This window comes from Camelus ferus, chromosome 13, assembly GCF_009834535.1.
Source record: "Camelus ferus isolate YT-003-E chromosome 13, BCGSAC_Cfer_1.0, whole genome shotgun sequence".
Lineage (NCBI taxonomy): Eukaryota > Metazoa > Chordata > Mammalia > Artiodactyla > Camelidae > Camelus > Camelus ferus.
The window spans coordinates 48,064,311-48,092,273 of NC_045708.1; the positions used below are offsets into that span (position 1 = coordinate 48,064,311).

General features: G+C 39.4%; 1 protein-coding gene and 1 long non-coding RNA gene across 3 annotated transcripts in view; one reads left to right on the plus strand and one right to left on the minus strand.

The window, feature by feature from the left end:
- JAK1 (Janus kinase 1) overlaps positions 1-27,963 on the minus strand; it is a 211,019-nt gene that overhangs the window by 54,732 nt on the left and 128,324 nt on the right. The window lies entirely within an intron of this gene.
- Positions 1,383-22,749, plus strand: LOC116668055. Its single transcript, XR_004325123.1, has 3 exons — positions 1,383-1,394; positions 2,481-2,483; positions 22,493-22,749. It is a non-coding gene; the product is annotated as an uncharacterized LOC116668055 (long non-coding RNA).

The following is a 27,963-nucleotide window of genomic DNA, read 5'->3' on the forward strand; positions in this document are numbered from 1 at the left end:
AAGGATGGAAGTGCTGGGAGGACCATGCAGACCAAGATGGTCAGGCAGGAAAGCAGCAGACTGCATGGCAGGTGGGGAGGGTGGACCAAGGACACTGTGCATGCGCATGGGTCCCAGTTTCTGCCCGTAGGCAGTAAGAGAAGCTGCCAATCAGGAAGAGACCTGGGTTCTGTCAGGACCTGCCAGGTCTTAATCAGGCCTCTAAATCTCTCTGAGCTCAAACCCTGTGTAATAAAAAAAATGTATGAGATGACCCCTAAGGTTCCTTACAGAACAGAAGCAGTTAGAAGCCTTGGTCTGGAGTCACCCTACCTGGATCGGATCACAGCTCTAGTGTCTGTGCGACCTTAGACAAATTTTTCAACCTCTACTAGTTTCTGTTTCCTCTGGAATTAATACAGTATCTACTTTACAGGGCTGTTGTGAAGAATCAAGATTTCTCAAATCTCTTACTCTAAAATAAGTTGTGACTGGTTCACACTCAAAAAGCTCACAGTTCACTAGTTCATCAGTTTTCTGTTGAGTATACTCAAAGCTTTCAAAAAGTTAGATTTAAACAAAACAAAACCCAAAAGTCACAAAGCAAAGAAACGCTATCTTACAAATGTTTGAAACCATATTATGCTGCACCCCAACACAACTAATTCTTCATTAATTTGTATTTTCAAAATATCATCATGCAAAGACATAGAACCTCTTGCTGCTATGTCATTTGACAAAGCTTGAAGGTAACTATAAAACTTCAGGGAAAGTGCAGGAAACAACCCTGAGTCCTCCCCATCCCTTGTCAACTTTTACTAATTTTTTTGTATGTCTATCGTATATTCACCTACTCCCTCTCTGTTATGTACTAAGCTCTTTGGAGGCAGAAACCCATCTAACATGTTTCCTGTAATTCTTTAACCACTCAGGATTCTTGGAGGCAAACAACAGAAACAGCTCTGTTTACCTTAGGATGAAAATGAATTAAGGGAAAGATATAAGGACACAGGAACAGTCTGATAAGGACATCATTTTCCCATGGCCACCACTGGTCAACCAGCCATCACAACTGGATTCCTGGCTCTGCTGCTTCCACAAAAAGATCTCAAGCTGCCCCTACTTATTTGCATCATTCCCTCCAGACTCAATGTCTTGGAACAGAGGAATCCAAAAAGCTGAAACCTATTTCCCCCCCAGTCACACGTCTGTATCTCCTTCAGCTTCCATAGCAACAAATGAAGGTCATTCCAGAAATGAAGGCGCATGCTAGGCAATGCCAATGCATGTTAACTGCTGCCAAATGGCAATGTCCACTCCAGTCTAACCTTCAAAGGATCTCATCTACTGTCTCAAGATAAGAGAGGCTGGGGAAGAAAAATAAGAGGAAATCTCAAGAAAAATTTCCCTACATGGTTCCCTACACCTCTCCTCAACCAAGAAATTGTAATCAGTTTTTATGCTTAGATTTGGAACAGCCTGCCAATAGTCTCCAAGGCTGCACTGCAGGCAGAGCTCTGCAGAGATCTGTATTTGCAGAGTAACCCACTCGGTCTTCACCTAGGCAGCAGACTTGATCACCAGGTCAACACTGCTCCTGCAGAGCAGGAAGCCTCCTCTCACTCTCCTCCCTGCCTGTCCCAGTTGTCTCCAGCACCAGCCCAGAGGCCAGTAATGGTTCTACACCACGATCTGACATTCCAGGAACCTGTGCTGACAGCTATGCTTTGCAACAGCTTTTCAAACCTTTTTGACCATGACCCACAGTAAGAAATACATTTTATAGTATGTATATAACAAAAAATGAGTTTCACAAAGATATCCTTACTATGCACAATTCATTCTGATATTTTCTATTCTGTACTATTTTCTTCTATTTTTTATAACAGATTTTTAAATGCTAAACAACTTCACAGTCCACTAATGAATAATAAACCACAGTTTGAGAACAACTGGTTTAAAGGACACAAACAGATTACCAAAATAAAATTTACTCTGTATTCACTGTTCATATTCAATGCATATATCTTCCCCAGCTGAACATGAAACAGTGAAATGTATTTCATCGGGAATTCCTCTGACTGTCAGCTGCACTGAGACCCATTGTACACCGCCACACCCACAGTCTTCATTTCACAAACCAGTTTTTCTCCAAGAAAGCTCTTCAGTTGGTTACCTCCTAAATCCATATAATGGTGCCAGAGATCAGGAAAACATAAAAACGATATCTGCAAAGCATGGAATATTCATGTTTTAAATTCTGCCAATAATTACCCATGATTTATTCCCACAGTCCCCAGTCACTAACCTTACGATCACCTCTCCAGCTTTGCAGGAAACTAAAGAATTCAAAATCTGTTCTGTTTACTTCGTATCTGTGAACATTTTTCAATGTATTTCATGGAAATAACCTTTGTGAATGGAAGAACTCAGCATATGACCAGCAATGGGTATTTCTGGGGAAGGGGAAGCTTCTCAAGTTTTAGAGGTCTAGTTGGTAGACGGTATGTATCATGAATTTGGCTAAGAGTCTTCTGTAGCAACTTCATATTTTTCTACCAATGAGCTGAAAAAGGTGATCAAACACAGGTATTCCTTCTCAAGATGAAAGCTCACTTTATACTCTGCACACAAGGCAGAACTTCAATAAGACACTTTTGGGTACTTCTGAGGCAAAGTCCCAAGCAAGAATAACCCTTGTCTAATGAACACTTAAATATAACCAAACTGGCATCCACCGCACTGCACCAAAATATGTGGTGGCAGTGCTTGGTCTTCATTCATTCCGTTTAATTTTCCTGTTGGTATTTCTGGGGGAAGGGAGAACAACATAGACTCCAGCCATGGAGCTTCTTCTGCCTCTCCTTTCAAGGGAATAATAGTGCAGAAAGAGAGAAGGGGAGGATAATGTGCTAAGACCGCTTGGAGGTCAATACTGCGGTAGAGCGTTAATGACTAATTAGACTAACGGAAACATAAGCGTAACAACAACTAGAAGGAATAACTCATTTGCTCCTGGAAATCACCCATTAAGTAAAACAAACAGAAACTCTCTATGACAAGCCTGTGAAGCACAGCTTGGTAGGAACATAAAAGAATGCAAGGAAAGATACATCATCAAGGAGGAATGAGCGACCCAGTATGATGATAATCCACGACTGATTACCAAACGCAAGACACGCCCCAGCAAGGCAAAAGAGAAGGTGTGAGGTTGGAGCTGAGGTTCATCCAGTCCAGAAAAATTCAGAGAAAGCCAGCATGGCAGAGTTAAACATTCTGGTCAAAGAGATTGCCTTTCTGAGACTGCTTTCTCTTGAGCAAATAAGGATAATAATAATTATTTTACAGGATTGTTCTAAACTGAGAGAAAAAAAACTATGCAGGTCTAACAGAACACCAGGCCCATAGGAGGCAATACAACAGCACGACCTGTATGGAGCAGGTGGGATTTGCACTGAACCTTTAGGAACAAGGAAGATACACAAACAGGAAGACAACAGCAGCTGACTGAAGAGAACACTGCAAATAATGGAGATGTGAGGAAGCAACAAAAGAAGGAAAAGTGGGGTGTAAAACCCTTTGGAGATTGAACAAAAGGTTCGTGGGAACAGGAAGAAATGAGGAAAGGGAAAAAGCTAAGGTCAGTTTACAGTGGACCACAAACGCCTAAACAAGAAGTATGGATTTTCCTTTGAGGAGACAACCCTAGAGGAGAACTTAAATTCCCAGACCTACATGAATTCCTCAGAAACAAGGAAGTCCCCCTGCACATGAATATGTGTGCTACGTGGGGGTGGGGGAACTCAGGCACAAGGAGATGATGGGAACGGCATGGGAGCACTTGAAATTCAACTGTGAAAAATAATACTCTTCTTTAACACATTTTAAATGGATCAACTAGTCCTTGATGGATACACAGGCACCGTACACTAAGATTTCCCCATCCCCTTCCCCTACCCAGTGTGAACATCCCAGGACAATAAAAGGTAACTGAGCAGGGTCCCAAATGTTGCTACTGGTAGGTGCTAATTTGAATACTCATGTGGGGGACCCATACTCTAACCCACCTTACTGTACACACAGGACTCCCACAAAGAAGTTTTTTTTTCTTTAAAAAAAATAAAATGAGAAGCTAGAGGTTTTCTTCTGCGAACTACACTGTGAATGAGTCAGAAAAAACTTTCCCAAAGCTTTGGCCTCCTGGCTGAAGAGCCAGCCCCGCCAGGACATTCACAAACAGCACTGGGGGATGAACACTGGCTGTTGATTCATCGTCCCCTGCAGTGCAGTCTCAGCGGGGAGTTCACAGGGATACCTAGGGAGTCACTCTGAATTATTTTTGTAACATTTCGTCCTTGGGAAAACAGGACACAGAGACAAAAATAGGAGGTCAGGAGGTCATCTATTACTCAGTAGAGTTGTTTATGCAGCCTGTTTCCCTTTTATCTAGATTCAATGTTCTGGATAATTGATAGACACAAGGTACGCATGTTTCCAGGGATCTAAATATGGCAGAATTCACAAAAGTCATGTTGAATGGAAATGCATCTGCCTTTGATGATTCAGAAGGCCGTAGTAGACCTCGGACCTTAGGATCGTGATTTGGACCGATTTTCATTTCACACAACTATGAGGAGGGGAACTAGGGGGAGAGGGGGAATCCAGTTAGTGGAATTTGCATCAACAAGTTCCCTTGTACTATCATCCATTTAAACAGTCTCCATGCGCTTACATGAATGTTTTATCAGCCATGGAGTTCTCCGACGTGTCTCCAGCCAGGTGTTCCCTGAACATCTCTGTCTTGGCCAAAAGAATTGTTTGTTCGGTGCATTACACCTGTACACAGAGCTAACAAGCACCAGAAGCACAGCACAAACCAGGTCCTCAGATGTCACATCTCACGGATCCCACACTGCACCAAAATACACATTAATGAAATAGCCTCTGCCTTTTTAGCCTCTATTCAAATGAATGCAAGAAAGCAGAGTTGGTTTAATTGTTCATATCCATTAACTAATCAAGATCAATGCAAAATCAATGAACACAAAATCAACAAATACTATCCTATACTTTTTACAGCTTACAAAGCACGTTCAATACATGATCTCCAGTAATCCTCACAATAATTTTTTTAACATTTTTTGTTGATTTATAATCATTTTACAATGTTGTGTCAAATTCAGTGTAGAGCACAATTTTTCAGTTATACATGAACATATATATTCACCATAAGATCTTGTGTATATTTCCCTGTGCTTTACAATATAATCTTGTTTATCTATTCTACAATTTTAAATCACAATAATTTTAATTATCATTCCTCTTATTTTAATCATAAGCAAACTAAGGCTTAGAGATACTAAGTGACTTGTGAAAGGTCATATGTATTTATTAACTGGGACTCAAATCTAAGTCATCAGGAGGCAAAGGAAACAGAAACAACTGAAGAAAAAAATGACAAATGATCATGGTGAAAAGGTCAAATTCCACTAACAGTCAAAATAACAGGATGTCAGTTTTCTACCTATCTAATCAGTAAAGGTGGTATACTTGTCTTTGTCGATACAATCCTGATTAGTTAAAAGTATAAATTACTGTCATCTTCAAACTATAAGTTCTTTAGGGCTGGGACCGGGGGTTCAGGAGAGCTGACTCCTAGTCCACTAGTTAAGCTATCATATCAATACATCTCTCTGTTTGCTGTAATTTTAAAACAGTTCAAGAGTTACTAACAACCCAAAGCAATTAAGAGATGTGACAAGGCAAAATATAATTATTTATTAGTAAGTGACAGAGGTATTGGAAATGCTGTGACTTCAAAGGAGAAAGACATCACTGGCACACAGAATGATTCCAAAGGCTTCGTAAGTCAGAGATTTGGACAGGTAAAGAGGAGAGGTGACTTCCATTCCAGGTGAAGATAAAGGTGTGATCAAAGGCAGCAGGGAGAAAAGCAGCAAGCCTACCTAGTAAGGTGACTTGAGCATATTCAGGAAGCGAAGCAGGAAACAAGACGGAGGAGGCAGACTAGGGTCAGACAGAGATGGAAGAGGTGATGGCGCAGTGGACAGTGGTCCTGGGAGTCACTGCTCACGCCCCCAACTGGTGAATAAGCCCCAATCATTCTAACTCCTTTGTCTCCATCTACTTCTCTCCATCATCCCATGATTTCTCTCTCAAATTAGTGCAACTGTCTCCTGAAAAGTTGCTGTCTTTCTTCTCATCTGCCTCTATTCCAGTCTCCATAGTGCAGCCTATCTTTAAACTGCAAATCTGAAAGTCTTATGCTTTCTCTTAAAATCCTTTATTTTCTACTTTCTCAGAAAAGATGGCCTTCAAAAGCTACTTGTGATCTCACCTCCCATGGCTTATCACTATTTCTACCCTAAACTCCAATGTATTATCTGCAATTCCTGGAATCCAGGAGACCCTTGTCCTCCAAGCCTTTGTCATTCCCACTCATTCTTCAGTTCACAGCTCAGAAATCGTATCTGTCACCCAGGCTTCCCTGATTTGAGCGACCTGCCAAGTTGGGACATCAGGAGCAGCCTGTGCATACCTTCACAGCAGCACTTACAATCCTGCTCTGTGACTGCCTGTAGAACTGTGTCTTCTCCACTGTCTTTGAGCCCCACGAGGACAGGAACCGTAGCTATTATCTGGCTACAGGGAGCACCCAACAACAGTGCCTAGGGTACAGCAGATATTCAATCAATGCTCGTGGAAGGAACAGATGCTTAAACATCTCCTTTTCCAGGGTGCCTTCCCTGACCATCCCCACATCTCTCTAGAAGTACCCACCTAACCCATGTGAATACTAGATACTAGTTTGCAATTAAGAGATTGAGAAACTTTATATTAAATGTGTAGTTAGAGGCCTTACTGAATTGTGCAAAACTTTGTAACCTTATATTTTTCAGTATCTTCCCCCACCTGAGATTTCTCAGTGTGTTGGGAGTTGCCTAGGTGAAATGACAGTCTAAGCTGATGTATCAACCAATTCAATTGGGCCAGGAAGTGAAAAAAAATTCAAGTTCATGGTGAGTATGGACCAAATGTTGATTGTTGTTACAGAAGAATCAATGATAAATTGGGAACAAAATTTATAGACACAGGTTTAAAATATTCTCTGATTTACTATAATATTGTCTGTGAAGGCATTTAAAATTTTTTAGTTAATTTTTTAAAGTGTACAATTCAGTGGCTTTTAGTCTATTGGTAAAGTTGTACAACCATTTCCACTGTCTAATTTCGGAACATTTTCATCACCTCAAAAAGAAACCCTGTGCCCAATAGTAGTCACTCTTCATTCTCCTATACTACACCCCTGGAAGTCATTAATCTGTTTGCCTATTCTGGACATTTCATATAAATGAAATCATACATTATACGTGGCCTTTTGTGTCTGGCTTATTGTACCTAACACCTTAATGTTTTCAAAGTTCATCCATGCTGTAGCATGCATGAGTATTTCATTCCTTCTTATGGCTGAAAAATATTCCATGGTATGAAGGCATTTAAATTTTAAAAATCACTTTAGAGAAATAAAATAGTAGGAGCAAAAATACTCCTTGATCTTAAAAAGCAACATAGAAAGTGGAAATAGTATTATCAAGGAGTTAAATCTTTATCATAGTTTTCCCCATTGAATCATGTAACAACCTTGTGAGGTCAGTGGAGTCTTCATTTCCTCTAATGAGGAAACTGGGGCTCAGAAAGGTGCCATTATCTGCCAAATGTCAGTGTAGCTAGTAAGCGGTAGAACCAGAACCGTCAGTATATGTTACTCTCTTTGGTATTCTCAGCAGTAAGATCAGTCCAACTATTTTTGCCACAGGTAAACCTGAGCAGCAGCTCCCTCTCGGAGATAAATCCCAGCCGGCCGACAAAAGCTCAAGTACAAGGCTTCAACCCCTCACTCACTCACCTGCTCTCTCAACAGTTATGGAAAATAGTTATTGTACCAGGATCTAGGGATATAGCATGAACACTGGGGATACACAATGCTTTTACTTACAGATTTCTTTCCTTTGTTGTGTTACGTTATATCATGTCAAGAGAGACTTGAAACGTTTAAGTGATGATGGGAAGAAAAGAATCAGAAGGGCAAAGGTGAAGGTACAGAGGGGAAAAGGATGATCTACTAACAAATGGTTGGAAGAAGATGGGAATGGACGGACAACAGACCTCCCATTTAAGAGGGGGTGGCAGGGACTGTTAGTTGTGTGCCATTATCCTTCCTCCTCTTCTTCAACAGTAATTTTTAACTGCACGTATGGATGCACACAATAAAGACCACAACTACCAGCCTCCCTTACAGCAAGGTGGAGCCTTGTGAGTAAATTCGGGCCAACTGGATATAAATTATACGAAGTGTTGTGTGGAAGCTTCTTTCCAAGAAGCCAGCCCCTTTTTCTTAATCCTCTGGAAATGTGTACTGTCTCTGAACCTCTTTAAGGTGAGCTTCTAATATGAATGGAATAACTAAAGATACAAGGACTGAGGGGAGGATGGAAAGCCTAGTGGTTAAGTGCTCAAAGTTTAAAGTCACCCACCAGAGTGCTAATTCTGGCTTTTCATTCAGGAGATATGACCACGTAGACATGTTCCCAAGTCTCTGAGCCTCAATTCATTTATAAAATGGGCTTCAAACTGCACAGCCACATGCAAAGGAAACTGGACTACTACACTGTACACAAAAAACAACTCAAAATGGATTAAAGACTTAAATGTAAGACCCGAAACCATAAAACTCCTAGAAGAAAACAGACAGTAAGCTCCTTGACATCAGTCTTGGTGATGATTTTTTTTTGATTTGACAACAAAAGCAAAGGCCACAAAGCAAAAATAAACACGAGGGACTACACTGAACTAAAATACTTCCGCACAGCAAAGGAGACTACCAACAGAACAAAAAGGACAACTACTTATGGGAGAAAATATTTTTAATCATATCTTTGAGAAGGGGTTAATATTCAAAATTTATAAAGAACTCATGACTCAACAGCAAAAAAAAAAAAAAAAAAAAAAAAACCCAAAACAAAAAAACAAACTCACAATCCAATTGAAAATGGGCAGAGGATCTAAACAGATTTCCAAAGAAGACATAGATGGCCAAAAGGTACGTAAAAAGGCATTCAACATCACTAATCACCAGACAAATGCAAATAAAACCCACAATGAGATATCACTTTACATCTGTTAGAATGGCTGTTATCAAAAAAAAACAAAAAAACAACAAAAAAAAAACAAACAAACAATAAGTGTTGACAAAGATGTGGAGAAAAGGGAACCCTTGTGCACAGTTGGTGGGAATGTAAATTGGTGCAGCCACTATGGAAAACAGTATGGCAATTCCTCAAAAAAATTAAAATAGAACTACTACATGATTCAGGAATTTATCTGAAGGAAATGAAAACACTCACTTGAAAACATATCTGCACCCCCCTATGTTTATTACAGAACTATTTACAATAGCCAAGACATGGAGTCAACCTAAGTGTCTACCAAAGAATGAATGGTAAAGAAAATACACACACACACACACACGATGGAATATTATTCAGCCATAAAAAGACAGAAATTCTGCCATTTGTGACAACATGGATAGACCTTGAAGGCATTATGCTAAGTGAAATAAGTCAGAGCAAGACATATGCTGTATGATCTCATTTACATGTGGAATCTTAAAAAAAATACCAAAACTGAACCCACAGATACAGAGAACAGATTGGTGGCTGACAGAGGTTGGGGGTAGAGGGGTGGGCGAAAGGTGAAAGGGGTCAAAAGAGACAAACTTCCACAGTTACAAGATAAATAAGTCCTAGGGATATAATGTATAGCATGGTGACTATAGTTAACAATACTATATTGTATATTTGTAAGTTACTAAAAGAATAAATCTTCAAAGTCCTCATTATAAGAAAAAATATAACTGTGGTGATAGACATTGACTAAATTTACTGTGGTAATCATTTTATAGTATAAACATATCAAATTATGTTGTACACCTAAAATTTAATAATGTCATATGTCAATTACATCTAAATATGAGTGAATGAATGAATAATCTATGTTGACCTGATTGAAACTAGGCGTAACATAAATGATATAGTAGGAATGCATTAAAAGACAAAAATGTGAGAAAAGAAAAAAGAATAAAATTTACGAGATTTCAAAAATAAAATGGGAATAATACCAGTTGCTGGTAATATCATAAAGTCCTTGCCTGGGATAAAAGAATCATGTGGCTGCTACCTTGGCCATAAGTCTAAATGACACCTTTGCTCATGAAAGTTATGGTGACCCAACCCACTTGTGTTCTAGTCCACACATCCGACTCAGGGTCAGAAATCATGTCTAATACATCACCACCGTACAGATTATCACAATCAAACTCTAACTTGGGTTCTCTCTCTGGTACATCCCATGCACTTGGGAAAGTCATCAACTTGCCTACAAGTTCCCAGAGGGCAAGAACAAGATCTTTTCTTCTCTACAGCCTCAAGGCATACTTAACACAGTCCTCTGAAATTAACATGCCCAGTAACACTGAGATGCTACAACATGCCAAGCACTGTACAAGGTGCTATGGTTATAATGAGAAACAAGAAAGATAAGATTCTTTTATATAGAAACATAACTTTTTAAACAGCAGTTACGTTAATAAATCTGAATCAGAAAATGTCATAGCCAAGAATAACGTTAGTGACTAATTCATTCAATCTACTCATTTATAAATGTGGACAAAGACCAAGAGAAGTGGCAAGCTCAAAATGAATATAAGGGTTAGATTAAATCAGCATTCCCAAACCATGTTTTCTGGAACCTTGTGTTCTATGCAATGTTAATTATTTTATACACATATAACTCAGAAAACAGAAAGAAGGAAAAAAGGAAGTCCATAGTGAAATAAATTAGGGAAACACTAGTAAATAGTATTTTTAACAAGACTGCTCAGCCTTTTAATTTTTTATTTATTTATTTTTTTAATTGAAGTACAGTCAGTTACAATGTGACAATTTCTGGTGTCCAGTACAATGTCCCAGTCATGCATATATGTACATATATTTTCATATTCTTTTTCATTAAAGATTATTATAAAATATTGAACATAGTCCCCTGTGCTATACAGAAGAAATTTGTTTAAAATCTTTTTTATATATAGGCTAATATTTGTAAATCTCAAACTCCCAAATTTATCCCTTCCCACCCCCTTCCCTAGTAACCATAAGACTGGTTACTATGTCTATAAGTCTGTTTCTGTTTTGTAGATAAGTTCATAGTGTCCTTTTTTTAAATTTATTTAAAGATTCCATATATGAGTGATATCATATGGTATTTTTCTCTTTCTGGCTTACTGCACTTAAAATGATGATCTCTAGGTCCATCCATGTTGCTGCCAATGGCATTATTTTATTCATTTTTATGGCTGAGTAGTATTCCATTGCATATAAATATACCACAACTTCTTTATCCAGTCATCTGTTGATGGACATTTAGGTCACTTCGAGGTCTTGGCTATTGTAAATAGTGCTGCTATGAACACTGGAATGCGTGTATCTCTTTGAATTAGGGTTCCCTCTGGGTATATGACCACAAGTGGGATTGCTGGACCATATGGTAACTAGTTTTAGTTTTTTTGAGGAATCTTCATACTATTTTCCATAATGGCTGCATCAAACTACATTCCCACCAAAAGTGTAAGAAGACTTCCTTTTCTCCACATTCTCTCCAGCATTTATCATTCATGGACTTTTGAATGATGGCCATCCTGACTGGCCTCATTATAGTTTTGATTTGCATTTCTCTGATAATTAGTGATACTGAGCATTTTTTCATGTGCCTTTTGGCTTCATTGGAGAATTGCTTGTTTATGTCTTCTGCCCATTTTTGGATTGGGCTGTGTTTTCTTTTGGTGTTGTTATTAAGTTGTATGAGCTGTTTATATACTCTGGAAATTAAGCCTTTGTCAGTCGCATCATTTGCAAATATTTTCTTCCATTTCATAAACTGTCGTTTTGTTTTGCTTATGGTTTCTTTCGCTGTGCAAAAAGCTTATAAGTTTAATTAGGTCCCATTTGTTTATTTTTGCTCTTATTTCTATTGCCTGGTAGACTGCCATAGGAGAACACTGCTAAGATTTATGTCAGAGAATGTTTTGCATATGTTTTTCTTCTAGGAGATTTATGTCTTGTCTTATGTTTAAGTCTTTAAGCCACTCTGAGTTTATTTTTGTGTATGGAGTGAGGGAGTGTTCTATCATTGATTTACATACTGCTATTCAGTTTTCCCAACACCACTTGCTGAAGAGACTGTCTTTTCTCCATTGTATATTCTAGCCTCCTTTGTCAAAGATTCATTGACCACTGGTCTGTGGATTTATTTCTGGGCTCTCTATTCTGTTCCATTGATCCATATGTCTATTTTTATGCCAATACCATGCTGTTTTGATTACTGTAGTTCTGTAGTATTGTCTGAAGTCTGGAAGGGTTATTCCTCCAGCTTTGTTCTTTTTCTTCAATATTGTTTTGGTAATTATGGGTCTTCTGTGATTCCATATAAATTTTAGGATTGTTTGTTCAAGTTCTGTGAAAAGTGTCCTGGGTAATCTGACAAGGATCGTATTAAATCTGAGATTGCCTTGGGCAGTATGGCCATTTTAACAATATTGATTCTTCCAATCCAAGACCATGAGGTTTCTGTTCCTTTCTTTTTCTTGTTTGATAATTTTCTTTTGTATTATCTTGGTTTCTTTTTGGGTTTTGTGACACTGTTTTATGCTTTTGACTTGTAGTTACCCTGTTTTTCAAGTATATTAACCCATTACTATATCTATTTGCTTTAAACTGATAGTCATATAAGCTCAAACACATCCTAAAAAGAACAAAGAAAAAAAAATCTATATTTTCTTGCTCCCCCTCCCACCTTTAATGATTTTGATGTCCTCTTTTACATCTTCATATTTATTCTGTTGCAATTCATTGTAGTTATCACTTTCCCAATTATTAGCAACCTGCTTCTTTTCTATTTAGAGTAGACCTTTCAATATTTCTTTTAGTATAGGTTTAGTATTGCTGAATTCTTTTAGTTTTTGCTTGTCTGTGAAATTCTTTCTCCTTCTATTCTAAAGGATAGCCTTGCTGGATAAAGCATCCTAGGCTGCAGCTTTTTCTCATTCAGAATTTTGAATATGTCTTGCCACTCCCTTCTGGCCTGCAATGTTTGTGCAGAGAAAAATGCTGAAAGCCTTATGGGGGTTCCCTTGTAACTAACTCTTTGTTTTTCTCTTGCTGCCTTTAGAATCATTTCTTTATCTTTAACCTTGACCATCTTAATTATAATGTGTCTTGGTGTAGGTCTATTTGGGTACTTCTTGCTGGGGATCCTATTATGAGTAGGTTAGCACACTTTATATTATCCCATAGGTCCCTTATATTGCTTTTATTGGTTTTTATTCGCTTTTCTGTCTGTTGTTCTGATTGGGTGACTTCTGTTATTCTGTCTTCTAAGTCACTTATTTGTTCCTCTGCATTGTCTAGTCTACTTTTGACTGCCTTTAGCTCAGCTCTTATCTCAATCACTGAGTTTTCTGTTTTTCACCGGCTCCTCTTTATAGTTTCAATTTCCTTTTTAAAGTCTTCTCTGTCTCTATTCAGTCTCTTAGTTTCTTCAGTGCTTTTTTTTTTCCCCCTTCAGTGCTTTGATCACTCCCTCTTTGAAGTCATGATCTAGTAGATTATCAAGGTCTATTTCATTGATCGTTCTTTCAGGGGATTTCTCTTCTTTTAATTAGGAGTAGTTCCTCTGCTTCTTCATTTTACTTATATCTCTCTGGCTCTATGGATTATGGAGTATCAGTTATCTACTGTGGTCTTGATGGGATTTTTTTTTTTTTAAAGAGCATATGTTCCTGTGTAGACTGTGCGCCCCTAATAATTTTGTCACAAGCTGTTTTTAGTATGGATGGTTGTCACGTCTTTCTTCTGTGTGCACTGGCTGCTATCCCTTTGGTTGGGCATGTGGCTGGTGTTGTGCTGACCAGAGCCTGCCCTGGTTGCTGTGTGGGGCCTCCTTTTTGTTCTGTGGCTGTCACAGCCCTGACAGGGGTGGGCCTACTCCCCTTTTGCTGGAATGGAGGCTTGGCTCTGAGCTGCGGTGTGCAGTAGGTGGGGTTGGAGTGCTTTAAGTACTCTTTGTTGACTCTGCCCTTGTCCCCGCTTTTGCTGTGGGAATGTCAGTGTGCTGCTCTGGTGTCCCCGGGGTTCTCTGCCCTCAGAGCTACCAGTGCAGTTCCACTGACTTCTGAGCTGCACACCTGGATCGTGGCACACTATCAAGTCAGCGCCCCCACTGAGTAAACTCTGCTCACTAGTTCCAGAAGCCCATGGGTCACGCCACTGGTTCTGCTCAGCCTTTTAAAAATAATGTTTTTATTGAAGTATGGTTGCTGTACAGTATTATATAAGTTACAAGTGTACAATACAGTGATTCAAAATGTTTAAAGGTTACACTCCATTTATAATTATTATAAAATATTGGCTATATTCTCTGTGTTGTTCAATACATTCTTGTATCTTATTTTTCATCTGATAGTTGGTACCTCTTACTCCCCTACCCCTACATTGCCCCTCCCCTCTTCCCTCTTCCCTCTCCCCACTGATAACCAGCAGTTTGAAGAGCACTCAGCCTTTAATATGATACTAAGTGTAGTGAGACTCCAACTTCTGCAAAATTATTTAACCTAGGGACTTTGTTTTTAATGGAATATATATTTGGAAAAGTCTGAGTCAGATGGTCTCTGTGTTCTCTTTCACGTTTGAAATTCTGTAAATTTATCTAAGAGTATGAATCACAGAAAGCCTTCATTCCTGGGCAGATAGTCTAATATACCAGATTCTTCAGAAAAGGTATTCATTCATCCTTCATCCATCCATTCATTCAATCACCTATATCCATATTCTTTTTCTCTGCCTCATATACACAATGTCCTCAAATTAAAGACACAAGCATAGGAATAAAATCTAAAATTTCAGCTTAATCAGATCAGACTAAAAAGGTACTCATAAAAAGGAGGGGTAGAGAATGAAGTATTTCTGCAATGTCACCTCAAGCAGGTGCTCTGGAAGGTAATGCCTGGGAAAAGTTACATTTCCCTATTATTCAGTAACCAAAATACCTGGGGAAATCCTTGTAATTCTGAGTATAGCAAGTTGGGTGCAAAGAAAATAACCCAAGGAGAAAGGAGAATCAGTGACCTGGGACACCATGGCGGTGCCTTTCCCCAACTCCATCCCAAATGAGCCTCTGCCTTCTTGCTTCTTTCCCTTTCAGCCCATTTGATTTTCCTGTTTTCATTCCTAATCTTTTTGCAAATTTTCTCTTTTCACTATGTGATTGGCTAAGTTATATGACACACTGGCAGCTGGCCAGAGATTCTTCCCAGAAGACAGCCCACTTTTCAGGAAACCCTGCCTCATTCCCAGTGAAGGGAAGATGACAGAAAAGACAGGGGCAGACTGAGATGATAGCAAGTTCAAACAGCTTACTCAGATCTGGGAATTCAAGCAGATTCCTGTTCACAAAAAGAGACAACGCCAACTAACAAGTCGTATTTAGCACACACACATTACTTCTACGCATGTATACATCTCTATGTATGTCAAATTATCAGTGTTAAATTTTTTGAATATGAGAACACTGTTTACAGTAATAGCCCATGATCCCTCTGCTGCATATTTTCTTGGACTGATAAAAACAGAAATAAAAGCATATTTAAAGCATACATCATGTGGTAGGCCTCTTGTAAAACTTTTCAAACACACTCCCCACCCCCACATCCTCCTCCCCACCCCGTTATATAACCTGCACACTGGGAACCTCTGCTACATACCAAATTCACACGCACCTCACCCAATCCCACACAGATTTTCATAAGAGAAATCAAGTGGGAAAACAATTCCCCTAAATAACTTCCCCTACTCCTGTATTTATTCATGCAGTTAAGCACTAAATAATTTTCAGTGTGTGTTCAGTGTAGTATCTTACACAATTCCTATAACAATTCTGAGAAAGAAAGAGAGGCCAGGTTCTAGCATCCTGATTTTCAGAGGCTGGAGCCTCCTCCATTTCCCAATGTCCAAATGTCGATGAGACCTGGGACTCAGACCTTGATCTTCACCTTTTCTCTATCCACACTCATTACCAAAATAATCACACACAGTTGTTGATTTAAGTGGCACTTATAAGTTTGGAAATTGTCAACAAGTATCTAAGAATTCCCATCTCAAACACCCAATTACTTCAACTTCTCTACTTGGGACTTAATGAAGTCTATATAAAAAACACTTGATTCCTGCAACAATACTACATACCACCTCCCTCCTCCCCTGTGTTCAACATCTCAGTAAATGTCACCACTATTCACCACGCTGTTCGAGCAAAAAATTCAGAGGTCAGTCTTGACATCGCTTTTTCTCACTTCCAACATCTAAACCATCACCAGCTCTATCAGCTCAGACTCAAAAAGTTACACACCCACCAATTTCTCACTGCCCCCATTCTTAGTCACCATTTTCTTCTTAACATAAGCACCAAGAAGGCAGGGCTATGCAGTTTTATTCTCTATTGTATCTGCAATGTCTGACACACAATAAATGCTCAATAAACAGGGAATGAATAAATGAATGTTGGCACAGAGAAGTGACAGGACCCACAGAGTAAGAGAAGGACAAAAGCCAAGTCTTAAACCCAGATCTCCAAATACATGGGCAAGGACTATTTCGCACTACCTTTTGAAGCTTTAAAGGAAAAAGGAGAGGGGGCTAAATACTCCTACCTTTCATCCTGGTACTTGTTTTTCTTTTTCCTTTTATCCTTCTCTCTCAAATGCACATACTCAAAACTTCTTTTCCAATAAACTTCTACTCTAAGCAGTGAGGAAATGCATACAAAGGAGAGAAATGTTCACGGATTCAAAACATAGTATACTTTTCAGTAACACCTTTAAAATTGAGTCTGTTTTGGTAAAATAGTGGAAAATGTTTCAAGATTAATAAGGATGATGGGAGAGGGGACCAGCTCAGATGCTTCCACCGCCTAATGCCAGTTCTGAACTGAAAATATCAGGACACGGGGCTGGGTGTAGGGTGTTTCTATGAAGCTAAGTAGTACATTTTATCTAAGTGCATTTATACTTTCTTAATTGCATCCTCAAAGACTAACTATCAGAAAATGAAAAGGCTGGGTTCTAAAAGAGAGAATAACACTTTTTAAGCATAATAAACCTCTCTGGGCCTTTCTCAGACCTGCAGAAAAGTGGAATTTATAAAGTGTGCCAAACCCCTTACAGACTCTGAATGATAAATCTATTTTCCAGAGCCACCGGTTCCTCAGGTACAACAAGAGCACGCAAGTAAGATGTGTTAGGAGTGTGTACTCAGCCCTCACAGGCAAGGATTCCCCTACTTTTATGGCACTGGGCCCCTGAGAAGACAAGGAGCTACCTTCAAGTGCAGTAACACACGCTAGTGAAATGCTCACATGTTCCTTTACTACCAGAGAGCGACGACTACAAAAAAGCTACGAAGACTCAGCTTCATACCACAATTACCCCAGGGATTGGAATATAATTAAGACCCTTACCTGCTATTCCCATTAGCCTAAATCCTCCTAAATCAGAATTGCCCAGCTTGGAACTTAAGACACGTTCAAAAGTGTTTTAACACTGTACCAGCTGGTCAAAATGAAACTATTAAGAAAAAGAATAATGACAAAGGAATACTACTAACCTCCTTAACAGATAGAACATTTCAGGCACATTGAAAATGTCCATTTATCTCTAAACAGTAACAGTAATGTAAAGTGAAGTCAAGTCAGCACTGCTCAGGTTAGAACATTATACACTGTAATCATGAATAATTTTTTATCAAATCCTTAAACACAAAACCTAAAACCAGATTAAGCCATATATAGAAGCCATATATAAGGCTACTTTTTTGGTCCTTATTCTTATGGTGGTGATCCTCTCAAAATGATAACATAGTGGTCTGCATCTTTATTAAATTTAACATGACAGTGGTCTTTCTGCTGAGCTACCATTTCCAAGTACTCTTTATTCCTTTTTATGCATTCCACTGCTCAAGCTTTCAGTCAAGTCCTCTCTCCCATTTATTCCAATTAGTAAAACTTTTACTGTGCAGATATTTTTAAATTAATTATGGTTTCTTTTTAATTAGTGCATTTGGGAGAAGGTCCCAAAGACCCCAGCACAGAAGCAGATGGCTATGGCTCCTATACTTCCCAGTCTTCATGTTTTTACTCCTTTTATGAGCAAAATGCTATTTGAATATTCTTAATCATACATTCATGGCACCTAATTAAACTTACAAGCTTTTGTACAGCAAAGAAAACCATAAACAAAACAAAAAGACAACCTCCAGACTGGGAGAAAATACTTGCAAGCAATGTGACTGACAAGAGCTTAACTTTCAGAATATACAAACAGCTCGTATCTCAATAACAAAAAAACAAATAACCCCATCCAAAAATGGGCAGAAGACCTAAACAGACATTTCTCCAATGAAGACACCCAGATGGCCAATAGGCACATGAAAAGATGCTCAATATCACTAATTATCAGAGAAGTGCAAATCAAAACTACAACGAGGTATCACCTCACACCAGTCAGAATGGCCAGCATTAAAAAGTCCACAAACAATAATTGCTGGAGAGGGTGTGGGGAAAAGGGAACTCTCCTGCACAGTTGGTAGGGATGTAATATGGTAGAGACGTTATAGAAAACAGTATAAAGATTCCTCAGAAAAACAGAAACAGAGTTACTATATGATCCAGCAAATTCTACTCCTGGGCATATATCCAGAGAAAATTCGAATTTGAAAAGACACCTGCCTCTCAATGTTCACAGCAGCACTATTTATAACAGCCAAGACATGGAAGCCACCTAAGCATCCATCAGTGGATGACTGAATAAACAGCTGTGTGTATACACACACACACACACACACACACACACACACACTGGAACACTACTCAGCCATAAAAAGGAATGAAATGTCATTTGCAGCAACATGGATGGACCTAGAGATCATCACACTAAGTGAAGTAAGTCAGATAAAGACAAATACCATATGATATCACTTAATATGTGGAATCTTAAAAAATTGACATAAATGAATTAATTTACCAAATAGAAAGAGACTCACAGACATAGAAAACAAACATGTTTACCAAAGGGGAAAGGGGGGAAGGAGAGAAATTGGGAGTCTGTTTTTAGCAGATACAAACTCCTATATACAGAATAGATTAAAAAACAAGGCCCTACTATATATAGCACAGGGAACTATATTCAATAGCTTGCAATACCTATAATGAAAGATATTAAAAAGTACATATATGTATAATGGAATAATTATGCTGTATACCTAAAACTAATACAATATTGCAAATCAACTATTCTTCAATTAAAAATAAATAAACAAAAAATCATTCTAATTGCTGCATTTCATTCCAAGTTTGCTAAATTAAAGGCTTTTGCCCACAGTCTTTAGAAGCATATACACACACCTTCAGTGTACACTGTGTTTGTAAACATAACCTCGCTAAGTCTGAATGTTTGTGTCTCCCCAAAATTCATATGTTGGAATCCTAACACCCAGTGTGACACTGTCAGGAGATGGAGCCTTTGGGAAACGATCAGGCCAAGAGTGATGAATGACATTAGTGCTCTTATAAGAGATCCCCCAGAGCTCCCCAGCCCCTTCTGCACTGTGAGGTTACAACAAGAAGTCTGCGACCCAGAAGAGGGCCCTCATCTGACCATGCTGGCACTCTGATCTTGGACTCCCTGCCTCCAGAACTCTAAGAAGTAAACTTCTGTTGTTTATAAGCTACCCAGTCTCCAGTATTTTGTTATAGCAGCCAGAATGGACTGAGACAAACCTCTATGCATAGGTGAAGTTGTTTAATTAGAGGTGGCCTTTCTCCAGCTCCAAAATCAAGCCAGTATTAAACTCCTAGGCAAAGTCATAGATTTCACCAAGCTCTATTCATCAAAAGCCCAGGCTGCTGAAACATCACTGGCGGAAAAACAAAGCGGCGAATGAATGAAACAATGATTAAATGAACAAAGCACACAGGAACTCTCACTGCTAACATTATGCTAGCAATTGCCATGTTTTTATTTCTTTCTCCCACCATTAAACTACTGGAATGCAAGGCGTTCCAATCAAACTTGATACTTTATTTTTTCTCCAAATCACAGCTTGGTATTTAATGGTGTATTTCTTTTCCTGATTCGAGGGCAGCTGGTTAGCAAGGGCTGCTTCACAAAGAAGCTGTTGACAAGTAAAATGGCACATGCACACCACGTGGTCTGAGGTGATTAGGAAGAGAGGGTCCCGGAGGCAGAAGTGGTTGAAACCAGGTTGGGTGAAGAAGTATTTAACAGAGGGGAGAAGATGATGCAGAAGAGAAACTGGGTGATAATCAAATACAAAGGTTTTAGGGTGGAAGGGAAGGAGAAGATAAGAGCAGGAAGAAAAGGTAGATAGGAAGGGTGAAGTTGAGAAAACAGAGAAGTTACTGGAAAAGATAAAATGAAGAGACAAGGAGAAACAGAATCATGAGAAGCTGTTAGAGAAAAGAAAATGGATGTTCTAATCCAGATCGAATTTTCCAAGTTTCAGTCCTTATCTTCATGTTAATGCCTGACACACTGTTTTATTGATTCTTGTTCAAGAGCTTTAACAGGCAACATGGTGAGCTAATTTGTTTAATTTAGCCCTATTGTTGTGGGGAGGGGATTTTTTTCAATGGGATGGTACATCAGTGTATACTCATTAATATTCTTAGGCAATACAGGTCTCTGCCACAAAAGCTTTTTGCCTTTTCAACTCCAAACAGTTCCATGAAAATGCCAAAACTATCATACTATCTTCATATGTGTTACTTATTTAATCTGACTTAATCCACAAGATTCTAAGGCAGTTTATAAGAATATATTTAATAAAAGAGACATATTGAAAATAAAAATAAGAATCCAGGACCAAGGAAATTATGACACAAGACCAAAAGTCAAGACAAGAGGAAATTTCCAAGCTACAGCTTTCCAAACAAATGAGCCACAAATTTGGCTCTTAGTTTCCTAGAGGTTAAAAAAAAAAAAAAAGGAAATATGAACAAATCAATTATTTTCACTGTCAAAAGGGGAAAAGAAAATGCACCAGTTTTTTTATCATATTGTTCTAAAACAAATTTCTCCTGAGGCAGGAAGGAGCATTTGAAATTTGATCTCCTGAAGCTTCTGTAGTTCTCCCAATTACTTAGAGATTTGTGCTGCACTTGGGAATACCAACAGAGTCTTTGTACTCCAAAAAAAATCGTCAGGACACCTGCCTAAAAACTGTATTTCTCTTTGTTTTTTAGTATTTTTCCACAAAGTCACTACCCTCTCTATGATACCTCTGCCTTCTTGTACTTAGAATGTAATTCCTTAGAACACATTGGTCAAAATGGGCAATTAAAGTGTATAAAATGCTAAAACCATGACAAATCTAAAAAAATTTTCAGGAGTGGAGAAACAGAAACATTCTTAATCACTAATCAATCTAGTCAGAGAGATAAGATTGACATTGAACTGACAAAACTTACCAGAAAGCATCTAAGAAATGCTAGATTATTTGAGGTTTGGAGGGATTTGAGGCTAGAAGAGTAAGGCCAGAAAACCTCCCTACTGCAACAGGTTAAGAGTATACAACGGATGGGTGTTATGAGTACAGGGTGACCAAATAATTTATCACCCAAACTGGGACACCTGAGAGTTAAAGAGGGCGCTATTAATGCACCTAACAACAGGTATAATCCAGGGCCCTCCCAGGCAAACAGGAACATATGGTCACTCGGAGCTCATCACGGCTCTACATTCGTATCAAATGTATTTTCTCATTATACCCACCCATATCATCATGCAGGATAGAGAAAGGCCAATCATACTACCCCCATTTTACAGATAAAGAAAATAAATGCCAAAGAGATAAGTTAAGTAACTAACTCAAGTTTGCAAAGAGGACTATCAGAGCAGAGACTCCACCCAGGTCTATCAACTCCTAACCCAACAACCTTCCCCTAAAAAAACCTAAGTAATGACGCATTGCACCACTGACAGGCATTGGAAGACCTGGACACTGCAGTCAGAAAGCTACAGGACAGATCCTATTCCCTCTGCCCCCAACACCCTCATAAACATCTTCTGAATGAGTCCCTGTCATAAGACAATAATCGCCGTCATCACAACAGCGATAAAGCTGACATTTACTATGCACTCACTATTGCTCCACTAGCTGTGCCGGCTGCTCTGCACGTATGATCTCAGTCTTCCTAAATACAAGACTACTCTCATCGCCAGTTCACATGATGGGAGAGGATAAAGTTCTCTGACCAAGGTCATACCTATAGGGAGTTGGCAGAGTAGAAGGACTGGAACCTAAATTCCAAGCTCTTAACACGCCCACCAAGCAACCTGAAGCTATTCTGAATCCCCTTCGTCTCCAGGACAGCTAGCTTCCATTCAGGCTGCATACCACAGCCAGGACCCATTCCAGTGGGGCCTCAATGGAAGAAGAATCCAAGAAGCTCTTGGGTTTTCTATCTGGCTGGAACTGAAATCTAAATGTTAGCAACAGGAAAGGGAAGGAAAGGTTCATTTCTGTAATATAAACTGCTCCTTATAAAAGTCCTCCTGGGAGGAATCAGCAGTCCTTTTGGGAAAATGAAACATTTAGACTCTGAAGGTGCATCAAAGGTGACTCTTCTAATGTGCAATTTGGGGCATTCCTCTCTGGCTGGCTGGAGAGAAATAGGATTCAATACTTCAAATGCAATCTCATACCCTCAGTATTTCTTCCTCTTCAGTTGCTCCACTGGATAAAGAGTAATGGACCTCCACTTCAATGTGTTTGACTGGTGGGTGGCCAGATAGTTTATTGTCCAAACTGGGAGACCTCAAAGAGTCAAAGTGGGGTGCTATTCATAATTATGCTGGCAAAATAGGTGTAAGTAGAATTTATGGTTAACTATTGATGACAGAATTCACAGACAACAAAGGAAAAATCAATTGCCATGGACTCACTGAGTTGAAAAGGCCAACTGCAGAAAAATATGTATGTCAGAATCCCATTTGGATGGATGGATGGATGAAGTATATTGAAATGTGGCGCAGTGGGAGCAGAAAGCAGAATTCTCTACCTCTCTATAAGGGTGGCCAAGGCAAGGTTTCACAGGTTAGATTACCCTAGGGCTGAGATTTGTGAAAAACAGTTGATACTAAACAGGAGAAACAGGTAGGAATGAAAAAGCACATTTTATGCAGAGATGAAAGCATGTGTAAGGGCACAGATTCAAGATCCTTCCATAAAATGCAGGGCGGTGCGGTATATGTGGCAATGGGGCGCTGGGAATGGAGCTAAAGCAGTGATAAAAGGCAGACCAGGGTCAGCCCTCTACGCCGTGCTGAGGAACCAGGAGTTTATAGCAAAAGTTAGATAAAGCCAGTGAATGCTGCATTTGAGAAGGATGTAGTGGTTGTCTCAGGCAAGCAGGAGATTAAAAAGCAAGGAAACCAGCAGTCAGGAAGCCATGCAATGATCCAAAGAAGAAATGATGTCCAACCAAAGCGTGACATTCATGAATCCCCTACCTCAGACAAAGGGCTGGGCACGAGGGATTCAAAGGCAAACAGGATTACTCGCTGACTTACAGAGAGAGGGGTCTAACTGAAGAGACAGACATAGGGACAATTTTAATATGAGAGAATGATCATAGACAGTTTGAATTAAAGGCTTAAATTTAACAACAGAATGTGTTTGACTCTAAGCACTTCAAGAACTACTGAAGAGACTGCTCACATAAAGGTCAGAAGTCATGAAATCCTAGAGCAAAGGAGGAATGAACAGCTGAGAAGAAAAGCTTTCTGAGACAGAATTATTCAAGGTTAACCTCTCAAATGTACTTAAGGATACCTGAGAAATATCTGAGCTAATACACTTAAAAATAACTATATTTAAAGTATTGCAACTTGAGGTATGTGTGATGGGGGTGGTTTCCTAAGTATAAATTGAAGCACAATACTATTCAAGGACAAAAATCAGATTTTTTAAGCCTGACCCAAGTTCAAATCCTACTTACTGGCTATGGGACCTCAAGCCAATTATTCTACCTGCCTCTCTTAACTGTAAAATAACCATACCTATGCCTTGTACCTCATATGATTGTGAAGAGTAAATGAATCAGTATTTCTGGTTAAAACATCAGACTGAACACAAGTGTCTAATTTCACTCTCTCTTAAAACCCCACTAAAACATCTGTGTGTGTATGTGGGTGTGTGGATAAAACAGCAAACTTAGTTTAGACCTTTCTGTTTTAAGGCTGAAACTACAAATATGGGAGAGGAACCAGAGAGGAAAAAAATGCAACCAACCTTGGGAAGTTGGTAAATAGATGGATGTATAAAAAATGACTTTGATGACCCACGAAAACTGAACCCCAAGCTGACAGTGACAAAAGCTGAGAACCAAATAAACGTATACCCCAGAAGCCTCGAAAGTCACAGGAACTGGAAACACCAGCAACCGGGGTAAGAGAAGAGGACTGGAGAGAGATAGATGCCCAAGGAACAGAATCCCCTTGCCCACTCCTCCACGCCAGCAAATGTCTAGCCTAGCACCGTCCAATAAAGTTCTCCACAATAACAGAAACGTTCTCTACCTGCTCTGCCCAAGATGGCAGACTAACGGCTAGTCTCACTAGTCAATGTGGCTACCGAGAGCTTACACTGTGACAAGGGCAAATGAGGAACTGACATCTTAATTTTATTTAATGTTTATTAATTAAAGTGGCTATGTGTGGTGAGTGGCTATCGCATTTTAGGGCAGGACAGGTCTTGGGGTTTATTTTCTCGGGAGAAGACAGAGGATCCTAAGACTAGAGATGCCAGGCAACAGGGACATTATGGCACACAGAGGACTGTGTCTGCACACACACAGAATGCCGATGGCTTGGACGCTGCAACCTCCACCCTCTTCCGCACAGGGCTCCAGAAATGCCAACAGCCAGTCCTCGACCCTCCAGGCAAAAGACTGGAATGTTCTTTACTGAGGAATGTTACCATCCTCCAAGAACAAATCTAAAGATACTGACACTGGAGGTTCCCCAGTTAATGGCTCATTCAAGCCACCTTTCAGTGAAGCTCAAAGTTCACAAGCTGCATGCCCGTGCTCAGCTTTTCCCTCATGTTTAACCATGAACAGGCAAGATAAACAAATGTTTGAGGAGAGCCTCTAACGTAAACAAAGACAACTCAGAATAAACAAAGCTAATTTACAGAAGGAAAAAAAATTTAAAAATTAATGTCTTCAATAGAAAGCATTTGGTAACTTACAGTTACCAAAGGGGAAAGGGGTGGGGAGGGATAAACTGGGAGTTTGGGATTAGCAGATACAAAGTACTAAATATATAACAGATAAACAACAAGGTCCTACAGTATAACACAGAGAACTATATTCAATATCTTGTAACAACCTATAATGAAAAAGAATATTTTTATATATAACAAAATTAGTATCTTCAGAGAGAGAAACAAATATTTTATCTATGAAGCAAGAATAAGATTTTTTCAAGTAACATTTCAGAGAAGGAGGAGCTCTTGAATATTAAATAGATGACAGCAGACATGAAATACAGGGCTGGAAAAGGGTCCTATGGAACTTCCTAAGTTGATGGAAATGTCCTGTATTTTGCTTTGGGTGTGGGTGCACAAGTGTATACAGTCAAACCTAAGTGAAATAAACAGGATTCGTGCATTTTACTGTATGCAAATTATACCCTTATTTTTAAAAATTTCAATGGAAAGGTTTGAGGATAAATCCTGGGAAACTGCTTAGCAAAGAACAGTTTGAAAATAAGAGAGAAAACCTAGGAAAATTAGGATCAGAAAGTCAGACACATGAGTAAAAGGAGTTCCAGGAAGAGAAAACGGAGAAGAGAAAACCACCAGCAAAATCACTTAAGAGAGACTTTCCAAAACTGGAGGCTACCAGCTACCAGACTGAAAAGGCCCCAACACGGATGAAAAGACCTGCTCTGAGTACTAGTGGGAACACTGGAAACAAGACAAGAGATTCTGAAGCTTCCAAAAGAGAATAAAAGAAGCCACCTTCAAAAGACCAAGAATGGAGAATGCTGGTGGCTGGCTGGCTTTCTTCCTTCCCTTCTTTCTTAACTGGGAGACTTTTTAACAGTTGGGTGAAGCAAGGAGGCAACTGACCAACGCCTTCAAAATTCTGAAGGCAAACAATTTCTAACCTAGAAGTCTATAACCAACCAAAATATGAATAAAGTAGCAAGGAGGAATAAAGGCATATTTAGACACTCAAGATCTTAAAAATTTTACCTGCTATGTCTCAAGAAGCCAGTAGAGGAGAGGCTCCCACACAAGAAGTAAAGATTAAACAGAGAGGAGGCAAAGGGAATTCCTAGGGGACAGAACAGAAAGGTCTCAGGGTGAGAGCTGCAGCCAGGCTGCGGGGACGACCAGCCCACATCCTCAGAAGAGAGGCTACTCAGGGCTGTCATCAGCAAGATCCCCAGACTTCATCAAGGGGCAGAATGCCAGCTTCCTCACTGAGTCTGGCTTTTCTTTCTCAGGCACTGATGAAGTTCTTCTTGCCCTTCACTCCATACCCTGCGGCCTGAGTCAGTGTAAGACCGCTGCACCCCAAAGAAGTACTATTCTGCTCTGGCCTTCACCTGAGGCTAAACGCAAGCCAGAGGGAGCTGAGAAGCAAAAGTAAAATGCAGATCAGCCACTCTCCTTGCTGATACTGACTCCAGGCTCCCAACAGATGGACCCACCGCAGTCCCCCAGACAGCCCAACTATAAGGAGCCCCATTTCCCACAACTCTCCCATGACTTTTCCCACGGACTTCTCCAAACGGGCCCTGCAACCTCTCAACTCCAAATCCTGAGCTTCTGCTCTGATCCGAGAGTACTGAATTCAAACTAGGGCCATGAAGCCCTTTCTCCTGAGAAAAGTGATGGCAACGCTGTCCTTTCACTATACATGGAGGTTTGTGCCTACTTTGAGGACACCTACACCAGAAGGCATAGAATAATTAACATGACAGTCAGGATGGTTGTTACCTCTGATGAGGGAAGTGTAATGGGGAGGGGCACCTGGAGACGTCTAAGATACTGGTAATGTTCTATTTTTCAACCTGAATGGTGACTACATGGGTATTTTCCTCTAACTACACACATATGTTTTATATACTCTTCTGTTTGATACATTTTTCAATTTAAAAGTTCCCTCCCAAAAAGATTAAATAAGCTAATATGTTTAATGCTTCTAATACAATGAGAGATCCTTACAAGACATTCATTATCAATTACCTTATCCTCCCCAGTTATTCAAATCTTGTGCTTCTGTAAAAACCATCTCAAATGTTAGCAACCTTCTAAAGCCTTGACTGTACAAAAATCCTCTTGACTTTTGTCAGTTTGTATCATTATCTACTGGTAATGTATATCTCCTTAGGCTGCAAACAGAAATTTTTTTTTATTGCATTATAGTCATTTTACAATGCTGTGTCAAATTCCAGTGTAGAGCACAATTTTTCAGTTATACATGAACATACATATACATATATTCATTGTCCCATTTTTTTCACTGTGAGCTACCTCCAGATCTTGTATATGCTATACAGTATAATCTTGTTTCTCTATTCTACATATGCCTGTCAGTATCTACAAATTTTGAACTCCCAGTCTATCCCTTCCCACCCCCTCACTTGGCAACCACAAGTTTGTATTCTATGTCTATGAGTTGCAAACAAATTTTTTAAATCATTATTTTTCTTTTTTTAATTTATTTTTGGGGCTCTTTTGGGGGGGGGGATAGGTAATTAGGTTT